A 22,844-nucleotide genomic window follows, 5' to 3' on the forward strand; every position below is an offset into this window, starting at 1 on the left:
ATTGAATGTGAATTGTCCCTGTGCACAAAATTCGGAATTGTACGGTAACTTGATGTCCTACACATATAAAATGAAATGAATGATGTACAACTATAAAATGAAATGAATGATGTACAACTATAAAATGAAATGAATGATGTACAAGTATAAAATGAAATGAATGATGTACAAGTATAAAATGAACTGAATGATGTACAACTATAAAATGAAATGAATGATGTACAAGTATAAAATGAAATGAATGATGTACAACTATAAAATGAAATGAATGATGTACAAGTATAAAATGAAATGAATGATGTACAAGTATAAAATGAAATGAATGATGTACAACTATAAAATGAAATGAATGATGTACAAGTATAAAATGAAATGAATGATGTACATGTATGAAATGAAATGAATGATGTACAAGTATAAAATGAACTGAATGATGTACATGTATGAAATGAAATGAATGATGTACATGTATGAAATGAACTGAATGATGTACATGTATAAAATGAAATGAATGATGTACAAGTATAAAATGAACTGAATGATGTCCTACACATATAAAATGAACTGAATGATGTACAAGTATAAAATGAAATGAATGATGTACAAGTATAAAATGAAATGAATGATGTACATGTATAAAATGAAATGAATGATGTACAAGTATAAAATGAAATGAATGATGTACAACTATAAAATGAAATGAATGATGTACAAGTATAAAATGAAATGAATGATGTACAAGTATAAAATGAAATGAATGATGTACAACTATAAAATGAAATGAATGATGTACAACTATAAAATGAAATGAATGATGTACAAGTATAAAATGAAATGAATGATGTACAAGTATAAAATGAACTGAATGATGTACATGTATAAAATGAAATGAATGATGTACAAGTATAAAATGAAATGAATGATGTACAAGTATAAAATGAAATGAATGATGTACATGTATAAAATGAAATGAATGATGTACATGTATAAAATGAAATGAATGATGTACATGTATAAAATGAAATGAATGATGTACATGTATGAAATGAAATGAATGATGTACAAGTATAAAATGAAATGAATGATGTACATGTATAAAATGAAATGAATGATGTACATGTATAAAATGAACTGAATGATGTACAAGTATAAAATGAAATGAATGTCCTACGTGTGTGTACTATAATGAATGTCAGTCACATACAAAGTGGTTTGGACCTTTTACATCTTAGAAACGAATTGAATGTCTTGTATATATATATACAGTATTGAAAGGGCTGTTCTACTGTCTGAATTTTGTAATAAAATGTTTAATGAGAGTGTAAATCTTCTTGAGTTTTCAACAGAAATGTAGGCCCACTTTTTCATAAACACTGTGTCAAACAGTAGAGCTTTCCTTTGAAACAATCACCTAAAACTGCAGGCACAGGAGGAGACAGAATTTCTACAGCCAGTCGATTTGTGCTTACTTTTAGTCCATAACTGTAAGTCACATGATATTATGTGACATGTGACTATTATATTTAACCAAAAACATATAGAATGACTCTGATTGAATGATGATGCTCAGGCTTAGTTTGCCTCTTTATTCAATATTCCTGCAAATGAGCACAAGTGTTTACTTGGTATTTTTACGAAAAGGTTTTCATAATATAAAAGGAAAATGTCAAACGTTCAGAGTGTTTATTCTAGGACCACGAATTTTCTAAGAAATTTCTTTTCCTCTGCACATGAGATAGTTATTTTGCAATACTCAATTAAAATAACAATCTGAATGTTATCATTACTTCTGTTACATGTTCAGCCAGATCAAAGACCTCTTGGTTTGTTTAGGAATGAAAGAAAATCTTTCAGAAAATTTCCTTTGTTCATATCTGATTGCACTACTGTTTATCTTTTATAGAAATTATACAGAAAGTCTTTTTAAGTCTGGGACCTTTTTCTTGAAAACTTATATAGATATAATCCAGATTTGAAGAAATACAGTAATCTGATTGGATAATGAAACAAAATTTAAAATCAATTTTAGTGATTGATTGACCAATCAGATGATTGCAACACAAAAATCATCTTAAGTTGAGTTTTCCACAGTAAGGCCCCTGGTCCAAGAAAACACTATAACAGATGTTGAAAAACAGTCATATGATATAACCAATTGAATATTACTGACGGTAAATCCATCTATGATAATATATTCTTTTATCCCCCTGTCCAATCATGACATCTTTTTTGGATAATGCTGGAATATCAACTTATAAAGATCATATTTTTTGGCAAATCTTTTCTTGAATGTTAACTGTGACATTTTAAGGAATATGAGAGCAGGATTCATATTAACATTGATAACAACTTATGTCACAGGATCCTTTCTAATAGCTGGGCTTGGGTCAACACCTGAGAAAGGATACTCCCAACATCATCTGCACCCTCTTAAAGATGAATCAACTGAAAAAGTGTGGAAGAATTACTAGATCTGTGTCTGAAATTTGGATGGTTGATTTTGAAAAATTGAATTTTGTCTTAACTACTTTTCAAAACTGTGATATTTAGATTCTGAAATTTTAACTCTTTGTATACTTGACATTTTATAATAATACTATTCGTTAAAAGGCAATCAGTTGATCTAGAGAATTGATATGCACTGATGCACAACTCAAAGATAACAATGATTGCACCAGCATAAATAAACACACCAGACATAAGATAATCATACAGGAAATATATTGATTTTTTTACAGACTTTTAAAGAAGTGAATTGGATATGAAACAAACTTAACATAAATCCATGTTTCTTCATTATAAAGCTAGGTTCAATAAGTCCAATCTTACATGTTTGTCTCTTCACAAATGTACTGGTACAAGACAGTCCAAATGTGCGAAAACCATTTGTTTCTATAAATGATAGAACTTGGCATCAAATACCATCCTTTAATACCCAACGTTTCGTCAAAAAAGTTTTGATTTCATCAGGGGAATACAAATTACAAATGGTGGAAGGGAGTTGATTTGACGCTAGGAACATTTAAGGAGTAAAATTAAGGAGCAAAATAGATTTTAAAAACTACTGGTAGTATCTTGGCAAATCTGCTCAATTGCCAGATTTTGTGGATCAGAGTTCAACAACAATTGAAAATTCACCGATTTAATTTTCAAATCAAATGTCCTATGTCCTGGTTTCGACGAATTGCTAATCAAATTTTACAATTTAAATTGTACTCTATGCTAATTTGACTGCTATAAGTCTGAGGAGATGGTGTGGATAACAAGACAATTTGAATCCCCCTGAATGATTCATGCACAAGAACTCAGTACAGTACTCAGGGTAAAGTTAAGATGCAACATGAATTCCTATAGCTGAATCAAAAGATGATTACAGCTCACCTGATCAAGTACCAAACCAACACAAGCCCCTTCATAAAATTATATCCCTGTTCAATAAGTAATTCTACCATACCTAGTACTAGGAAGCAATGAACATTTTTAATTAGTTTCTCCTTTTTTTAAGACAGAAATTCATGCAAGTCAAAAATGGTGGCTGCATGTATCTTTACAGTATGAATATATCATTTCTAAAATCTTTACAAGAATAAACGATGATAAAGTTTAATAATTCTAAAGTTTGACACATTTTCCAGGTCCTAATGAACTTTTGTCAGCTATGATTGAACTGAACATATGTGGCCTATAGATAAAGAGAATCTATCAGAATTTAATGACACTGTATTTAAATTGATTAACTAGTCTATGCAGATGATCATCACAGAATTCAGAGAAGGATGCCTCCCTCAAAGTAAGTTACTTGATTTCAGTGAAAAAAAAGGGTGAAAATTAGCCCTGAAAGATGAAATAAGGTATTCAATCTTGTTCCAAGTTAGGCATTGCCTGAGAGTGTGCAATGAGAAAAGGAGGACAGCATTTCTCTACTTTTTTTACATGTGCATCTTTATAAGTGCACATCCTGAGCACAGCATGTTAACTGTCTGAGCAGCAAGACAATTGGAATCTCCCTAACACCATACATGTGTACAGGTCAGGAAATCCGGCCGGTAGAGCGGTAGACAACATGCAAAAGCGGTAGAAACCCGACAACATCGGTAGATTACATGTATGCTGAACACCTCTATCTCTGACTGATTGAAAACTCTGACGGTACAATCTCAACCAGTTGTGACTTCATGCAAGCAAGCAAGCAAGCATCTTACTGATCAAAGGCTGCATATATGAATTGAATTGTAAAAACCATATGGATGAAGTCAACATTTGCTCCAAAAACATTGTGAAAAACAACATGTAAATGAGAATTCTCCTACCTTAATTTAATAGAAATGTCACAGCTAGCTATCCTTTATTACTTTCCCACGTGTAATTGTTATTAGCCTTCTACTATAAATAGATCTTCAATATCTCTTTTCACCAGCTGACATTTGTTTAGATTTTAGGAAATATTCAACTTATTTCTAATATTTGACTACAATCATTTTAGTCCATCATCCAAAGTGGACTTAAAATGGTAAAATGTCACAATTATATGAAAGCTGTAAAACCACTACAATTTTCAAACTGGATTTGAAATGCAAATATTTGAGAATTTCAATAGAATGGAAATGAGGAAACACAAATAAATTTCCATTTTTTAGGTAGTTTCATGGATGATAGATGGACAATGACTTCAAAAATTTAAATTTTTTTCATATCAAATTTGCATACGTAGTAACTCAAGATTTGTAATTGGGTCTAAAATATATCTGTCTAGAACAATATCAGTTTTGTGCCAGAAATTTCTTTATCCTGCTAATAACAGGTCACTCAATTCTCAGCGCCTCTAATTAAAGGTAGCACTGACAGATATGCATATATATTATTTCATTGTCAGCATGTAGTTTTTTAAGATCTGTCTATTGATATAAACACATTGATTCATGTGCATTATTGTGCAAAAAAAAACAAAAATCGCTTTCTCTCTAGTGTGAGCTTGAAATCATAAAACAAAACGCCTCACAAATAATATGAAAATAATTTTCCGAAACAAATATAACTAAGAAATATAGTGTCCATAAATAAAATAAATGACGGACCAGTCTCTTAATAAGATTTACTATCTGACTACACTGAGCTTTAAATTGAATTTTTTCTCTCATTTCATAAATAATCAAAATAAAATTTCCAACTATATACCATTTGTCTTAGAATGTCTTTGAGTCTATAGAAATATAAGGTGATTTTACATTAAAATAGACACACTTCCCTCCTAGAAAATTCACGTGAAAATGACCTGCTTTTCAAACTCAAAATTCCCCTCAATAAAATCATGTTTACAATTATAAATTCAGTTGACATTGTAGTCAGAGAATAGGCAATATTTAATGTAGTTTCAGGGTATCAAGGGCAGTAACTCCACAAATATTTGTAAGATGATTATCAGATTCAAACTCATCCTACACCTTGTAAAAAATTTGGGCTCAAAGGGTTTTAACTAAGAAAATATTTGTCACACTGAACCCAAATTCAAACTTATCTGCAAATTTTGTGGATATAGTTCCACACACAAAACTTTATAGAAGACTAGACAAACAACAGTACCGAAAATTCGAAATTGTCAGAGATATGGTTGACAGATAGTGCAATGTGGGCATATAAAACCTTTGGCCTTAATCGCACTACTGTCTGACTACATTGTGCTTTGAATTGCAATTTTTCTCTCATTTCATAAATATTCATGAAATAATATTTTCAACTTTATGCCATTTGTCTTAGAATGTCTTTGGGTCTATAGAAATATAAGGCGATTCCCTCCTAGAAAATTCAAACGATCTACTTTTTGTACTGAAATACCCCTCTGTAAAATCATGTTTACAAAAAATAAATTTTCTAGTGGTTAACATTTTCATCAACCGAAAGACAATCGAAGACTCTCAGTACTATTTTGTATTTGAAATTTTAAATTATAAGGAAATGATGGCCAAAATTCAATTCAGTAAACATTGTAGTCAGAGAGAAGATTCAGGGTGAAATCAAAAACAGATTCTAAACATATTGTTTATACATTGTTAAAAAAAAATAGACAAGGCCCTTTCATAATAAAGAATAGCAGAAGTTGATAGAAAGACAAATAGCAAAATCCTATTAAATTCTCTTTGTAAGAATTACAGTGTTTATAATTGACATTTTCTGTTCGCTTTACCAGTAAAATAGATTGAAAAAGCTTTTACCTTGTGTTATTTGTGTAGCAGACTAAACTTCCAATAATAATAGCCTTCTGTTTTATGAAAAGTCCCATACGTTGACTGCCAGTTCTATTCATACCTCATCCCTTTTCAAATAAATTGTACAACATATTTATTTCTGTTGTAATCGGAACTTTGAGATCAATACTCAACTCAATTTTCAACACAGGACGAATCTCTCTTGATATATGGTTTGTTATTATTATTACATAGTATAGATCGACAAGCACAACGTGTTATTACTTGGAGCATAGTAATCTAATCATACATCAAATAATACCCTATTCATTTCGTTTGATTGAATTATTCATTACACTGGAGCATCAAATCAAAAATGAACACCTTTATTTTTCCATTTGATTGATTTATAGCATATAATAAAGACATACAAATAACCATGTGTTATTCAAATTAAAATGAACACTGTTTTTTATTTGATTGGATTTGCTGTTTATCATACAATTCTTATATATTATAGAGAACAGACAATGATTTGTTATCAAATAAAAATAACTGTATATTATTAAGAACAGGCAAATATGAACCATATCTATCAAGTAAGAACTAATATAGGCCTAAGCATCAAATTAAAATGAACACTGTTTTTGATTTGATTGATTTGCTGTTTATCATACAATTCTTATATATTATAAAGAACAGACAAATCTCAATGATTTCTTATCAAATAAAAAATGAAATAACTGTAAATTATTAAGAACAGGCAAATAAAAACCATATCTATCAAGTAAGAACTAATATAGGCCTAAGCATCAAATTAAAATGAACACTGTTTTTGATTTGATTGATTTGCTGTTTATCATACAATTTTTATATATTATAGAGAACAGACAAATCTCAATGATTTCTTATCAAATGAAAAATGAAATATTATTCAGAACAAGCAAATACAAACCATATCTTGTAAAGTAAGAAAAAAAAAAAAAAAGTTGTGCTATCATGTAAGAAATTAAATACTTCCAAACATCAAATAAAATAGAAAACCTTTATTTTTTTCATTTGATTGATTTACTGTAATTTATAAAGAACAGCCAAATCATAACCATGTTTTCAAGTAAAAAATACTATAAAACATCAAATGAAAAATGAACACTTTTCCAATTTGATAAAGGAAGAACTTAATATACTTTTAATCATCAAATAAAACCAAGCACTTTTTACATTTGATTGATTTACTATAGATTGTAAATAACAGCTAAATCATAACCATGTGGTATCAAATAAGAGATCATATACTTTCAAATATCAAATAAAAACGAACAGAATTATCAAATTTGATTGAACATTGTTAAAACAGTTAAATTATAACCATATATTATCAAATAAGAAATACAAAGCTTTGAAGCACCAAATAAAAATGAACAATTTTTCAAATTTGATTGATTTTGCCAATTGAACATTAAAATGCAGCCAAAATTATAACCATGTATTATTAAGTAAGAAATAAAATGCTTTGAAGCACCAAATAAAAATGAAATTTTTCAAATTTGATTGATTTTGCCAATTGAACATTAAAATGAAGCCAAAAACGTAACCATGTATTTTCAAGTAAGAATTGAAACGATTTTTACATATCAGTTACACATACCAAATATGACAAACTTATCAGGGTGAAATATTGCATTGAAAAGACCAAAATCAAGAACACAATGTCATTGGGAAGTTCTTTCACCAAATATTTCAAACAAGTGTTATCAATATATAAACACAGTTTTATGGAACAACAATCACTGGTTAAAGTTTTATGCAATGTTTCGACGTGTTTCCCCCGTCGTCCTCAACTTTGCATAAAACTTTAACCAGTGATTGTTGTTCCATAAAGCTGTGTCTATATATCGTACTCACAATTGCTAAATGCCATTCAAAGACTTTAAGCGTTATCAAATTAAAGATCTGATGGTCAAGATGAAAACTGGTGCTCTATGAAATATTGCTTTGAAGTCCTGTACAGGTGTTACATCAAATTCAATCCAATACAAACAGTGCTGTCTATTTCTAACCACACTAAAAAATATTTGATAAGACTTTTTCAACTACATGGACTTTTAAATCAAAGAGCTAGCAGAATAGATGTGAATAATGTATCATCTGAAGAGCTATTTTTATCAAATTTTAAACGTGGCATTTCAAAATGTCAGATATTTACAACATGTTCGTTATATTCAGATTTCAGACATCTTAATGGAATATATATTCATAACTTGTATTTTATTCAAAGTTTCGAGGTGGATTATCTGGTTAGAATGATCTGAAGACAAATTGACCAAATCCATATGTAATATCTCCTATCCAAGACAAACTTTATTCCGTATCAAAAATATCTTGTTTCCTGTTATTACCTAGGAGCCAAGTGAAATTAATTTGTTAAAAGGTCCTTCAAATTCTGGTTGGGCTAATGAGGACGAGTACTGTCATATTGAGTGCATTGAGAGAAACTTTGCAATGAAAGCTGCATTATTTGAAATGAAATGAAATCTGAAGTATGCACTAGTGCTGACATGTTATATCAGTGAATTGATGTATCGCGATATGACATGCCATGATACGCGTATTGTATCGCAATGTTGTGTTTCGATACTTGACATTTTATTCCATAAAAAAGTACAGATTTTTATGAGTTGTTCTATGATATAACAAGTTTTCACTGAAATTCTTAAAAACTTTTTATAAGACAGTGGACGCTAACCACTTCTATCAACTATATTATCAAATATCACAGTTACAAAGTTATAAATTAATATATATAGAAACTTTGAAGATAAAATATTAATTTTTATCCCATTAACCCATATTGCGATATGTATCATATTGTGACCTTGTATCATATTGTGACATGATTGACGATACCCAGCACTAGTGTGTACAGCCTGTAGCAAAATGGGCCTTGACTTATTATCCTATTCGAAGGACTAGATGCTTTTTTTCAAGCCAACAGTTTTCAAGCGATTTCCAAACACATACAATATCTTGAAGTCCTTTCAGCCAATGGAATAGAACAAACTATTGTCTGAGGAAAGTAACAAGTTTTTGAATGTTTTCTATTATTTTTATGAGAATTATAGTAGTAGCCTCATTATAGTACTGTTAGTCTTAGAATGTCTTTGCATTCATACAAATATTTTTTGTAAGTTTACATTGAAAAGAAACACATTGCCACAAATTGGCTGAAAATGGGACTGCGGAAAAAAAAATTTTGAAGACATAATGTGTGCTTATGTTTATATTTTTATCAATGCAAAGACATTCTAAGACTTACAGTACTATTTTGAGACTGCTTTTCCAATTCTCAAAAATAACAGAAAAAATTCAAAAAACTTTTTACTTTTGCTAAGATAATAACTCATTTGATAAATACATAATATAACACAACAAGTCATATCATATCAGAGTTTTATACACAATCATAAAAACTTTAAGAATATTCCATAGAAATAGGATAATTTATCAATTCCTGACAGATGAGTTCTGATTACAACCTGAGAGTCTGTTATACAAATTATCATTATATTTGTACCAATTCTTCTAACATGTGAAATATTCTATTCCAAACAAATGTGAACTTTACTATGCAGTTTGTGATTTTTGATAGAACAAGATCACAATAATTGTGGTTCATGTACAAATTGATAAATAAAGAGAGTTATTGGCGCAGATTATAATCAAACTTAAGACTAGGGGGTCATCAAAATTAATGTATATTCCTTTACTATGGTCAAATGTTAGTGATAAGGTCATCATCATATTAAGCTTCTGTAAGCTTTGCTTCACAAATTAGTTTTTCCTAATGGGATAATGATCTCCATATTTTACCATAATATTCAGAGATTTTCTGATTATTAAGCCACAACAATTTTTTTTCAAATGCGGTAATGATCACAAAATTGAACCCTCTGAAACATTTGCATTATGTGTTTTAAAAAATTTTGGGGGATTTTTTGTAGTACCATTTCAATTTAATCTTTATTACTCAAATTGTTAATTGATGTAAAAGAAGTATGTTTTCTTCTTGTGACCTTGGCCAGTGCTTTGATAGGAGAGTATCTTCTATAACACCCAAATAACAACCATAATATTGAGATGTTCTGATTAATAGCATCAACAATTTTCCAAATGGGATGATGATCACCAGAATTTATCTTAGTGTACACATCTAAAATATGCTTGAAATGCATTAACAATAATACAGTGGTAGTCTAAATATAAGTCATTTGTAAGTCCTCTATCGCTACAAAAACCACAAGATAAAAATATTAAACAACCTTACCTGATAATCAAAGAATATAGGATCAATCCATTTACTTTTACTACAGTAATACACAGTCACACAACATAATGTTCATGTGTATAACATAATCTTATGCATTCAATTCAAAACACATAGTTATTGGTATGCAATAATCCACTATACCATTGACCTGACTATGAGATTACATATACTCTAGTTCTTATAATGAACTTCTATAATGAATTCCTGTACAATACACCAAAACATATATAGATCTGTGAACAACAATAACTACGCCTGAATGATTTTCATTAAGCTCTCAGTAACATGTTTAAACACATTGATTGATTTCTTCTATTGTAGTCTGCCCACAATTCAAGTTTTTTTTCAAAACATAGCTTACCTTTATAACCAATCATATCCATAACATCTGTGAGTTTTAGAGTGATGTTTAAAGATGCATTTCCCCAACTGTTGGAAAATCTGAATGTAGATTTTACTTCAGGTTTGATCTATGGATTGCACAAATTTCAAAGTTTTTAACATTTTCTCTTAGGTCTTAAACAGTAGAAGTAGAACATCATAAAATTTTGAAGAAAAAAAAAAGTTATTATGGATGTGGTATTGTGGAAATGAAGTCCTAAATGTGAAAAATTCTGTGCCTGTAAAGGTGTTTGTATATTAGAGATAACTTTCAAAGGTACAAGCTTATGCATCTCTTTTTGGCTTGGCTTTGTTCAGACATTAACCCACAACCCACTTCATTTATAGTAAGAAAGATGTCCACCTCTTTTGCAATGAATAACCAGATGAGTGCCATCAGAGTAATAATTTTTACTTGATGATTTCAAATCCTACTCTACCAAACTTCTTCTGAAAAGAACATAGACCTTAGTCTATCATCAGTGTGGAGTTCACTTAGCAAAATATTACAAATATTTGGCATTTTTCTATAGACTTCAAAACAGAGCAGTTTAGCATTCAGGTGCCTTTCCATTATTTGTACTTGGGAGGTCAAACCACATGGTGGCAGACTATCTTTAAACTTTTCAATCCAATTACTACAGTCATGTAGGTATGGTACTCTACTTACTAACTACATGTACACATGGTAATAAAAGTCATACCATTCACATATTAAATAGTATAGAGTTGTAAATATAGTATATTCATTCATTCCATGAAGGACAAATTTTTCTCTCAGGCTACAATAAATGTTGATGTTTTATCGTTTGGTTTAGCCTTTTAATAGATTTTCAATCATAGATAAGAGATGAGTCGATTAGATATGATAAATCTATAAGGATTTTAATATTCTCTTTTTTAACTTCTGCCATCTCAATATATATGCAATTCCTGTTTGATGTAAAGGGATTCTAAAGAGGTTTTGTACATTTTTTTATGTGTATCGGGGACACTGATAGCTTCAATTTGCACCATTTGAATTTTCATTCTGATGTCTGTGGTTCTTGCAATTCCACTAAAACTAACGCATTTTATGATGTCACTAGTGACGTCACAGAGCGCATTCGTTTTAGTGGAATTGCAAGAATCACAGATGTCGGAATTAAAATTGGCATGGTGCAAATTGAGTGTCCCCTATACACATCATTTTTTTTAGAAAACCTCTTCACAATCTCTTTAAGAACAGGCTTTAGCTATAGGGATATGATTTCTTATTTTTCAGGCTCACGTTAAATAAAAGCTTCTTCCATTTCAATGTGCACAACTGCAAGCATCAACTCTTTGAGTGGCCAGAGAACAAAATCCATCACTATGTACTATCTGTCAGAAGAATGATTCAATCTGTGCATTGAAGGCTGAAGATGGTGAGCTATTAATATATTTAACATCCCTAAACCCACTAATGAACTATTCCACATGTGCATCTTTTCAAGACGTAATTATGTTATAGTGTTTTGTATATTTAGAACACTTTATTTACATAAAAAGGGGAATTTAATAATGCTATCAAACCATCTTAAATCTTCAGTGATAGAGAAAATGAATTGAAAATTAAACAAGATTTATAAATTATGGTGAGCTGTGAACACTATAACTGATAGATTAAGGCTAGTGCACACAAGAGCTCCAAGCTGAGCAAAATTTCATTCGTGCCTCTCAGCTCAGCTCGTAGCTCTCATGTGCGCGGAGTTTACGTAAGGTTTTTTTCATTCGAGGCGTTAAGGAAATTCGTGTCGTGTTTGATAATATTTTCCTCGAATGAAAAATACCTTACCGTGTGTGCAGCTGGGAGCTCTCGTGTGCGCTAGCCTTTAGATAAAAGATCTTCATTTCTGGGACTATAATGGTGAAACTGATGGTGAACATGTCCAAAAAATTTGGAAAGCACGGGCAGTGAGACGTACTCTAATTGATTATATAAATGGTTGTAAGAACAGTCAGTCTGTATCTGATGTAGTATCAAATCAACCATATGATTGTCTCAACAAAAATATATTCCATTTATTGATGTAAAACAAGGTTGTGTCAACATTAAGGATGGGTAAATTATTTTTCTGTGTTAATGTCACTCTATTTTAAGAGAAAAAAATAGTCACTTACTAGTGAACCATCCTAGTTTTCTGATATTTTTCTATTCAGAATGCAGAAAACTTATCAGGATGATCATAATATTAACACATTAGAGCAAATTTGAATAGTGTGAATTGATCTGAATGAACTCTGTCGCAACATAAGTTAAGGTATTCTTGAATTTCAACCAAGTGTGAACAGGACTGACTTAACAAATCAAGGCCCCATGTGCTTCTTGATGTAAGATCCATTGATAGTATGATTCATAATATGATTCAGAGTGTTGAGCAGGTATGAAGGGTGTGGCACCAGGCAGAGTATGCTTACTCTTCTAGACACCTGATATCACTTATCATTATGAAATACCTACTCCCTTATGATTGATATACTTTCCTATGTGATAAGTTCATTAGCTGCTACCAATGTTTGCCACTATTTAGTTCTGGATTTTAGGATTTGTTCTGTGATTCGGATTGTTTGGACTTTTTCACGATTTGGTGTATACACTGTTTTGAAAATCATGTGTTTTACATGATCTTATTTAATGTGTCATACATAATGACAAAATGACTCTTCTTTCAAGTTATCTTTGAAAAAACTTACAAAATCAGGCCTGTAAATAGCAGTCACAAACTCTTAATGTTCATGTATCAAACTTCTGATCTGAGTTAGCCTTGATCAATATATAAAACAATAGAATAAACAATCAGGTGTGGAGATATAAGTAAAATGACTTTTATACATAATTGACCTGTATAGAATCAATAATACAAGCTTACTTATTATAATCATATTTAATAGATACAGTTTGAATGGCTGAAATTAATCTGATTTCTTCATACAAATAACATAGTTTAATATATTTATAATACTATTTTGATTTATCAAGGGTGTATGACCATTATAAGGTTAGACCGAAACTTCTGTCTCTATTCCAGCCTCTGATAGCTATTTGGACAGATGTCCGCAAATGTAGAAACAGAAATAAAAAGCCCTGTTAAATGGGGACATTCCACATCTCTGTAGGTGCAGGATTTTTAAACCTATTTAGATACCTCGGATCTACAAAACCCAGGTATATTAGGAAAGATGAATATTTTTGTAGTTAAGCTTTACGCTTTCGGTCATATACTGTTATTTACTGCATGCGCAGCCAAAAGGTCAAAGTGTCATGTAATACTCAAGCGATCTTCTAAGAAAAAAATATAATATCTGACTATATGATGACATTATGAAATCAGTTATTCCATCCTTTTTCTGCAAATGAACAATTTTCACACTCAACAGTGCTACAAACTTACAGATAATTACTGAACTATACATGATGTACAAATAGAAAGATTAAATGATTAAAGATTGATCATTGTTAGATTATGTTAATCTGATAGAATATAAATGTTATTTCAGTCTTAATCTGATTAATACTGACCCTAGATTAAATGATCATGAACTATTAGTGATAAATTAAAGAACACAGAAAGATATTACATGTATAATTGTTTTAATTACCTAAAACGAATGTAAACAAATTATTGCGGTCCAAAATGATACAGGTTAATGATTAAGGATGTATCATCCTGCTGATGGGTTAACTTGACTTCAAGAAATCAAAAAATTGGATATATTAATATTAAGAATGAAAATTTGTTACAAACAACCTAGAGTACAGAATATAAGGAAATATAGGTGATGTCTAAACCATCTTAAAGGGATTCTAAAGCAGGGGCATAGATGATATTGATTTGCACGGTATCAGTCAGCTGTCTGTGGTTTCTGCTGTTCCACTTAAACTGAGCCTTCAATGTTGTCACTATCACAAAAACTACTAAAGATTTGATAGTAGTGATTAAAACATTCCTCTGAGCTTGTGAATATCAAACATACAGATTGCCATTTGAATGATCTTGGATGACTTTTGGACTCTTATATGTGTTTGTGAACAGATTTTGCTTTGACTTTTGGTGGATCTGTAAATTCACAGATACTATTTTATTGAATGACTATTGGACTCATTTCAGATCTTTTGAATTTTGACTTACAGATGGTAGTTGGAATTGGTCGGTGTAGGTCTTCTACTTAATGATTCAAGTTCATTAGGTCCTAACATTTTTAGGCTTGGCTCTGAATGGTCATCAAAATTAATATATTCAGGGATTATTTTTGTTGAAAATCAAAGTACTAGTATATTTTATGTACATATTATAATCATTCATTCATACGTGGATCATAAAATTGCAATATATTAACTCGATCTGACCTAAACACATTTCTCACTTCTATTTGATCTAATAGTAATATCATGAAACATGAGTTTTTGCTGAATAGAAACTGTTAGAAATAACTTAGGAACAGGAATAAATAACCTTTTATTTACAAGTAAATATGTGAAAATGAACATGTGGTGAAATAAATTTCAATAAAAAGTTTTTATATGTATTGGCCATGTTTGTTGGTAGAATACTTTATCCTTTTACATCAGATTGAGTTATCCATTATTGATTCTGTGTCATTTTTGTCACATATCAAAGGCCTGGAAACAGACTTTTTGTGGATATAGACCTTTATGTGAATATAGAAGGAAGTCAAGATTTGTGTCTTCTATAATGTGTACAAGCAGTGGTGGCACCAATGGGGTTCAGTATATAGCTCGTAAACACTTGATTCGTCTGATTTTCAATAGGGTTCATCCTTGGTTGATAACAAGCCCTTACACCAAGTGAAGCACAATTCTTGACTGATTTAGACGAAACTTAGTGTGAGTGTTTGTAATCACCCAAGGATGAACCCTATTTAAAATCAGAAAAATAGGAAATTATACATGAGTTATTGCCCTTTTTCTTAAAAACACATACAAGTTTTAGTTTATAAATGCTCTAGAAGCAACAGATTTTGATGAAACTTGGTGTGCCTGTTGGTATGTTAGCTTTGTAACATAGACGTATATTTCAGATATACCTAGTGCACTATACCACAATATTTCTCTTAAAGTTTTATGACATTATCTAATTATAATTTGAATGTTTTATAGGATTTGAAGATTGGATACCCTTGAAATGAATATATATAGCTCATATAATTAAATTTGTGTATTAAAAGCAACAGATTTTATTTATATGTCTTAATCATGGAATTTTTAACGAAGTTTTTTTTATAGCTTGACATTATTGATGATGACTTTTGCTATAAAATGTAATAATTCTTTTGAGAATATTATGCTAAATTCATACTTAAGGGACAGGTAGGTAATCTTTTTGACCAATCAAACTTTAGTCACAGAATTTTTTCGCTGAGCTATTCAGTAATAGTGTTCACAGCTCACTGTCAAAATCCATGTGTGTACAGAATTATCTACGTTTGAATGTTAAAATGAGGACTCGTCAGTTTAAGATACTGTGTGATATATAGAAAAAACATATATAGAAATAGTGTGTAAAATTCCTAATTTGAAGCATTTTTAAAGGAATTATGTGATTTTCGTACATTTTCTAAATCTAAAGACTATTTACATATATTAAAAACTAAAATCAACCCCCCTAAAAAAGGTACACTTGTCCCTTCAACCTGAGCTAATCATTTTTACTTACCCGGTATATTAGTTTCAATAACTTTATCCTTCTAGGAGCTGCCCATTTCTCATTGATCAAAGAGGCAACATTTACATAATCTCTGTCCTGTACAAATAAATGTAAAGGGACAGATTTGCCAATTTTAGGGGTCGATTTGGGTCTTGTATTTATGTAAGTAGTCTTCAGGAGAACTAGAAATGGACGAAAAAATCTAATATAGGCATTTTTATATATATGGTAGAGTCTCAAGAAAAGACAAATTGTCTTTTTAACTCTAAAACACATGTAAATCTAGATACACATGGATTTGAAAGCTCAAAAATTTGGTGTTCAGAGACTAAAGTATGATAGGTCAAATGGATAGTGAACTGGCCTCTTTAAGAGGTTCTTACAAGACAAGACATGACTATTAAAATCAAATAGGAAAATCGACAATCAAGGTAAAACTTCTAAATCTCTTAAATGGATGGCAAATTGTTTATTTCAATAATTATGATAATGGACGAATTGTTGAAATATGGTCAAAACAGGCAACTTGAAGCCATATATATCAAAAACATTAAAATGTCGGACACAAATAAATTAAATGAAACAGAAAGAGAAACCTGAGGAACAAAAACTAATAAATAAATGATAATAATAATAGACAATATCTACATAGATAACAAAAATTATTTATAAATACAATATAATAGTCTTAGGTAATTCGATCCAAACATTAAAAATAGCAAAACCAGCCATTTCAAATCCTGCTATGATATGAGGTTCTATTGCACAGTGCCTTAAAGCTTCCCTTGGTGAAAATCTGATGACCTTAAAGAGGTCTTCATCTTCACTTATAATTCCAGTTGACCCAGCACAAAATTGGTACCGATAATCTGGGAAAGATCAATGCTAAGAGTTATGACCAAGGACCAGCTGGTAGAAAGGATCCTTAACTGTGAACCAAAGTTTTTATCCTTTATATTTTTCTTTGATAGCAAATTTTTCTAGTTTAATCCTAAGTAAAGAAACTTTAAAAAAAAGTTCCAACTTTTCTGACAGTAATTGTATCCAAAAATTAAATTTGAACAGGCAAAGATACATCACCTTGACTGAATATTATATCTTCTGTTGTGTAAATTTTAATAGGGATTGCTTGCCTCTTTCTTCACGTATGATGGAGAATGCAATTTCGTTATTACAGTTTATAGGCAGTTTCATGGAAAATAATTACCATTATATTATGTCACATATGCCTTTGTTGTTTGGTCAAGCGAAGTGTGTCAAAACTTTCTTTAGCCTAGTATTTTACATGTATACATATGATTTGCACAAATTCTGGAAAATATAGGTACATATCTTTTATTGATTTAAATATATAAATAGAAATTATTGACATTTTAATGATATTACATGTAACAGCTGACTTTTTATACGCCCACACATAAGATGGGTGTATATTGTAATCACCCTGTCGGTCCGTCCGTCCGTCCATCCATCAGTTCACATTTGGTTCGTGCTCACTCTCCAGGCTACAATTCTTTACAGGTTCTTTTGATTTTTATTTTGTATGTCAATGTCATCATGAAGATGATCTCTATTGATTTTCGTGATGATCGGATAATTTTTCACCGAAATATCGTGTCTGACTTGACGTTTCACTCTATTAGCTATATTGTGCAACACATGTTCAATCCACAGGCGACAGTTCTTTACAGATTCTTTTGATTTTTATTTTGTATGTCAATGTTGTTATGAAGATGATCCCTATTGATTTTCATGATGATCGGATAATTTTTCATCAAAATATAAACTTGGTATGTATGTAAAGCTTGAAATTAGTAAAAATAGGATGTTTCACATATTAAACCACTACAGACTTTGTTATATCTGACAGCTGGTAGTTGGCGTATGTTACCTTGCCTAGCAAGCTATCTTGTAAAAACTTTTATAGTTATATACAATCAAAACAAAGATTAACAAGTATTTACATACATAGGGTGCAAATAAGATATTTATTTTTGCATAAACTCTAACCTTGGTGGTTGGTACTTAAAAAAAAGGTATTATTGGTGTATATAACATAATCATTACCATTGCAATACTGGGTTCATCAACTCCTTGGAGTTGCATGGAATACACAAAATTATTTCTTAAGTAATTTGGAATTTCTTTTTTTGTCTCACTAAGGTTTGGGCCATATATTATTTTTTTTAATTCAATCTCAACCTTTTGCAATAGGTAGGATCATGTACCAGTTTAATTTCTTTTAAAGAAATCAGGTAAGGGAAATGATAGTGAACAGAATATCGTGAGTGACCTCTTAAAACCTCGTCATTTTGACTTTTTGGTATCGTTTGAAAGATTGTAAAAGGCGGATCTTGTCATCAAAACCTCTTATTCTTAGCTTGATTGTAAATAACCCCAAAACCACCAATTAAATAACAGTCAGATTTAAAACCTTATATAACCTTAAATATTATATTATACAAGGTTCAATGTTTATTTTTCTGCAGATGAAATCGAATAACCTTGTATACTGTACTATTATACAAGTTATTGGTTGAATAGGCCGGAGTACTCAAATTGTTATGCGAGGTTGAAATGTTCAAAGAATGAAAACCATTTACAGCGGTAAAAAGAATATTAAAAAAGATTTTAACAAAATACGCTTACAAATAGTTTTTTGCGTTTTTCTCGAAAAGTAATTTCGTGTCATAAGAGGATTCAAGCTGTCATCAATGATACTGATTGCAGAAATTTGAAAACATCAGCCAATGTTTGAATGTTTAGCAGATTTCATGAATGAATATAACAGACATGTAAATATTTTAATTGTCTACTTGATAATCCATCATTCTATATGCCCTTTGGATTGTCTTCACAACAATTAAAAATTTACTATGTTGTAATTGAAAAGCAATAGGACATGACAGAATAGAGATAGTTATTGATACTAACCTAGAGAATCTAATTGGGTTGGTAACAAGTTAAATTACTATTTGAATTAGTTATGACATCATCATCAATGTTACATTTGTCTCTTTTAATTGTAAAATATTTACTCAATGCTCTTCAATATTAGAGTGATTCAATCAAGATCGAAACATTTTACCCATTTCTTGAAATGAAATGAATGGAGTTTCACTTTCTTCTATTCTGCACCGGATTGGGCTAATAAAGACAGGCAACATCCTGCAGTGTGCAATAAGGCAAATTTTGCCAAAATAATAGCATGAGGTTACTCTTTGATTGATTTCCAACTGTGTCAAGGAATCTTTAACGTGCACTGCCTTTAGCTCAAAAGGCCCCAGTTTTCGGTCCCATATGAGCATCTAGATACTCTTCCATGTCAGCCCCTCCGACTTGCATCACTGAACTATGAAAACCTTGGCCTTCAGGTTCATAAGTAAGTGTTGTAACTCAGTAAGTCAATGCCTGTAGAAGGACGAAGTTCTGAAATACAAACACATAGAAATAAGATGTCTCTTATCCTTATTCATTTATATAACAAAGGTTTTCGTCTATTATGTAAGGTGTTACTATACATACTTCATGAATGGTGAATGTTTGATCAAAAAGTCAGAGAAATAAAGCTTAAAAACAAAATTTTCAAAATGGCTGATTGTGGTATGAGGTTATTTTACTTAGAATTTGGAAGTGAAATAGTAAACACTTCTGAGGTTTGAAAATCATGTAAATATATGATCTTTAAGATGCTTATAAGCTTCCACACACCCCTAACGCTGTATAAAGAGGTGACTGTACATCTAATATCACTTTTGTATGTAGTTAAGAAATGAAATGAAATGAAGACGGGCAACGCCATGCAGGGTACAATGAGGAAAATTTTGCCAGGACAACAGCATTAGCCTGCTCTTTTTCGATTTCCAACTGTCGAGTGATCTTTAACGTGCACAGCCTGTAACACACGGGGCGTTGGTTTATTGTCACATCTGAACGACTAGACGCTTTTTCCATGTGTATGTAGTTAAGAGGTTAGATATCTTGACTATAATACAGATACATGTATTGTAAAAATCACACAATAAATCATCATTTGTTATACAGATTGTTGTACAAGTGGAATACTCTTGGGTCCCTTGGCATTACAAACATAGAGAAATATTAATGACAAATCAGCCATCTCGCTGAAATTGACAAACATTTTTTTATCGAAATGTCAACATATTGAAAGCTCTTTTCACATCAGTCGGTTTGGACAGGTTGGCTCTTAAAGGTCACTCCATCAAAAGGATTAATATTGGTAAAATCAATTGAAGTTGATATGACAAACTGGTTGGAACCTTCTGTTAATTTCCCTGGATGGTGATACTGATAGCTGTGGACTGCCAACATTTATCAAGTCATTGAAATAATGTGTCAAGTCACTTGTGGCTTGAAGTAATCAGCAAAGCTCATCAAGTATTAATTACAAACAATTGAGAAGATAAACATTTAAAGGAATATTATCATCTATAAAAAGTTACATTTGTGTTAAGATCAATGCTGGGCGGATCATTTCAATACTTTTAAGGCATTTCACATTAATATTGTATGTCCTTGATTATCCAGCCAGAATATGCCAAGTCGCTCAGTACAAAAAATAAATGACATTCATAAATGATGACATTCCATTTAACTGTTGTTTATGTCCCACGTTCAACAATGTCCTTTTGTATTAGAGTTTATTATTATTATTAACATTTTCTTGTGAAACAACTTCAAGATTTGGATAACCATTTCTTATTATTCAATTGGACTCATCCGTATCCCACTTCCACGGCCTTATATACAATTTCTTCAATATGTATCACCAAATCTCATAAAAAATGGTACAATAAATAAACCAAGTACTATAAACGATCCAAATCAGAAATCCAAAACAACATTTTGGCAAATATTAACTTTTAGTGAACTCTATAATTACCATGTTATCTGAAATTCCATAATAACTATGTTATCTGAAATGTCATTATTACTATGATATCTGGAATTCCATAATTACCATGTTATCTGAAATTCCATAATTACTATGATATCTGGAATTCCATAATTACCATGTTAGCTGAAATTCCATAATTACCATGTTATATGAAATTCCATAATAACTATGTTATCTGAAATGTCATTATTACTATATCTGGAATTCCATAATTACCATGTTATCTGAAATTCCATAATTACTATGATATCTGGAATTCCATAATTACCATGTTAGCTGAAATTCCATAATTACCATGTTATATGAAATTCCATAATGGCTATGTCATCTGAAATTCCATAATTACTATATATGTGAAATTCCATAATTACTATATATGAAATTCCATAATTACTATGTTATCTGAAATTCCATAATTACTATGTTATCTGAAATTCCATAATTACTATGATATCTGATATTCCATAATTACTATGTTATCTGAAATTCCATAATTACTATGTTATCTGATATTCCATAATTACTATGATATCTGCCTTTAAAGGTCTCCAAGGCTATGGATAATTTTCTATTTAAATTTTTAACTTGATTAATAAAAACGGTCAAATCAGTGACATTTTGTAAGCTGTAAATTATTTATAGGGGATTGGAAAAGTAAATTATATAACTGACCTTTCAGTTTTACAGTACATCTCACAAGATATAATCATATGTCTACATAGAGTGTAAGAAAACTCAAAGAAAATCATGGCTGATTATCGAAATTATTTTGATTAACTGTCCAGTTATTAAGCTCTCATTCACTTTGAAAATCTTGTCAGAAATTTTTGAAAGTTTTTTTTGAAAACATGAAAAGTTATCTATAAAGCTGAAAAAGCTTTGCAAAAACACTACAGTAGATTTGAATATGCAAATCGACCAATAAAGACATCCTACATACTGCAGAAGGGGAAATTTTTCCAGTTGTATTTGATTTCCATCAGATTCCAGCATTATCCGAAGCTATACCATCAGAATCAAAACTAACACTCAGAATGGCTCTCAAAAGGCATTTATGTCAACATATACAATGAGCAAAAGTCTGAGAAGTAGGAACATAATTTAAATGAATCATTTCCAAACAGTAGATGAAATTTAGTACATATTGGATACAGCAAGTTTTTTATGTCCAGAGACACCCAAGGAAATAATTTGATCTATATCATACTTGGGTAGAAGGACTATTGTTTGAGCAAAGTAAAAAGTTTTATGAATTTTTCCCCTTATTTTGAGAATTTAAATATCAGCCTTTCTATAGTACTGTTAGTCATAGAATGTCTTTGTGTTGATAAAAATACAAGCATAAGCAC

The sequence above is a fragment of the Lottia gigantea genome (assembly GCF_000327385.1).
Source record: "Lottia gigantea unplaced genomic scaffold LOTGIsca_27, whole genome shotgun sequence".
Classification (NCBI taxonomy): domain Eukaryota; kingdom Metazoa; phylum Mollusca; class Gastropoda; family Lottiidae; genus Lottia; species Lottia gigantea.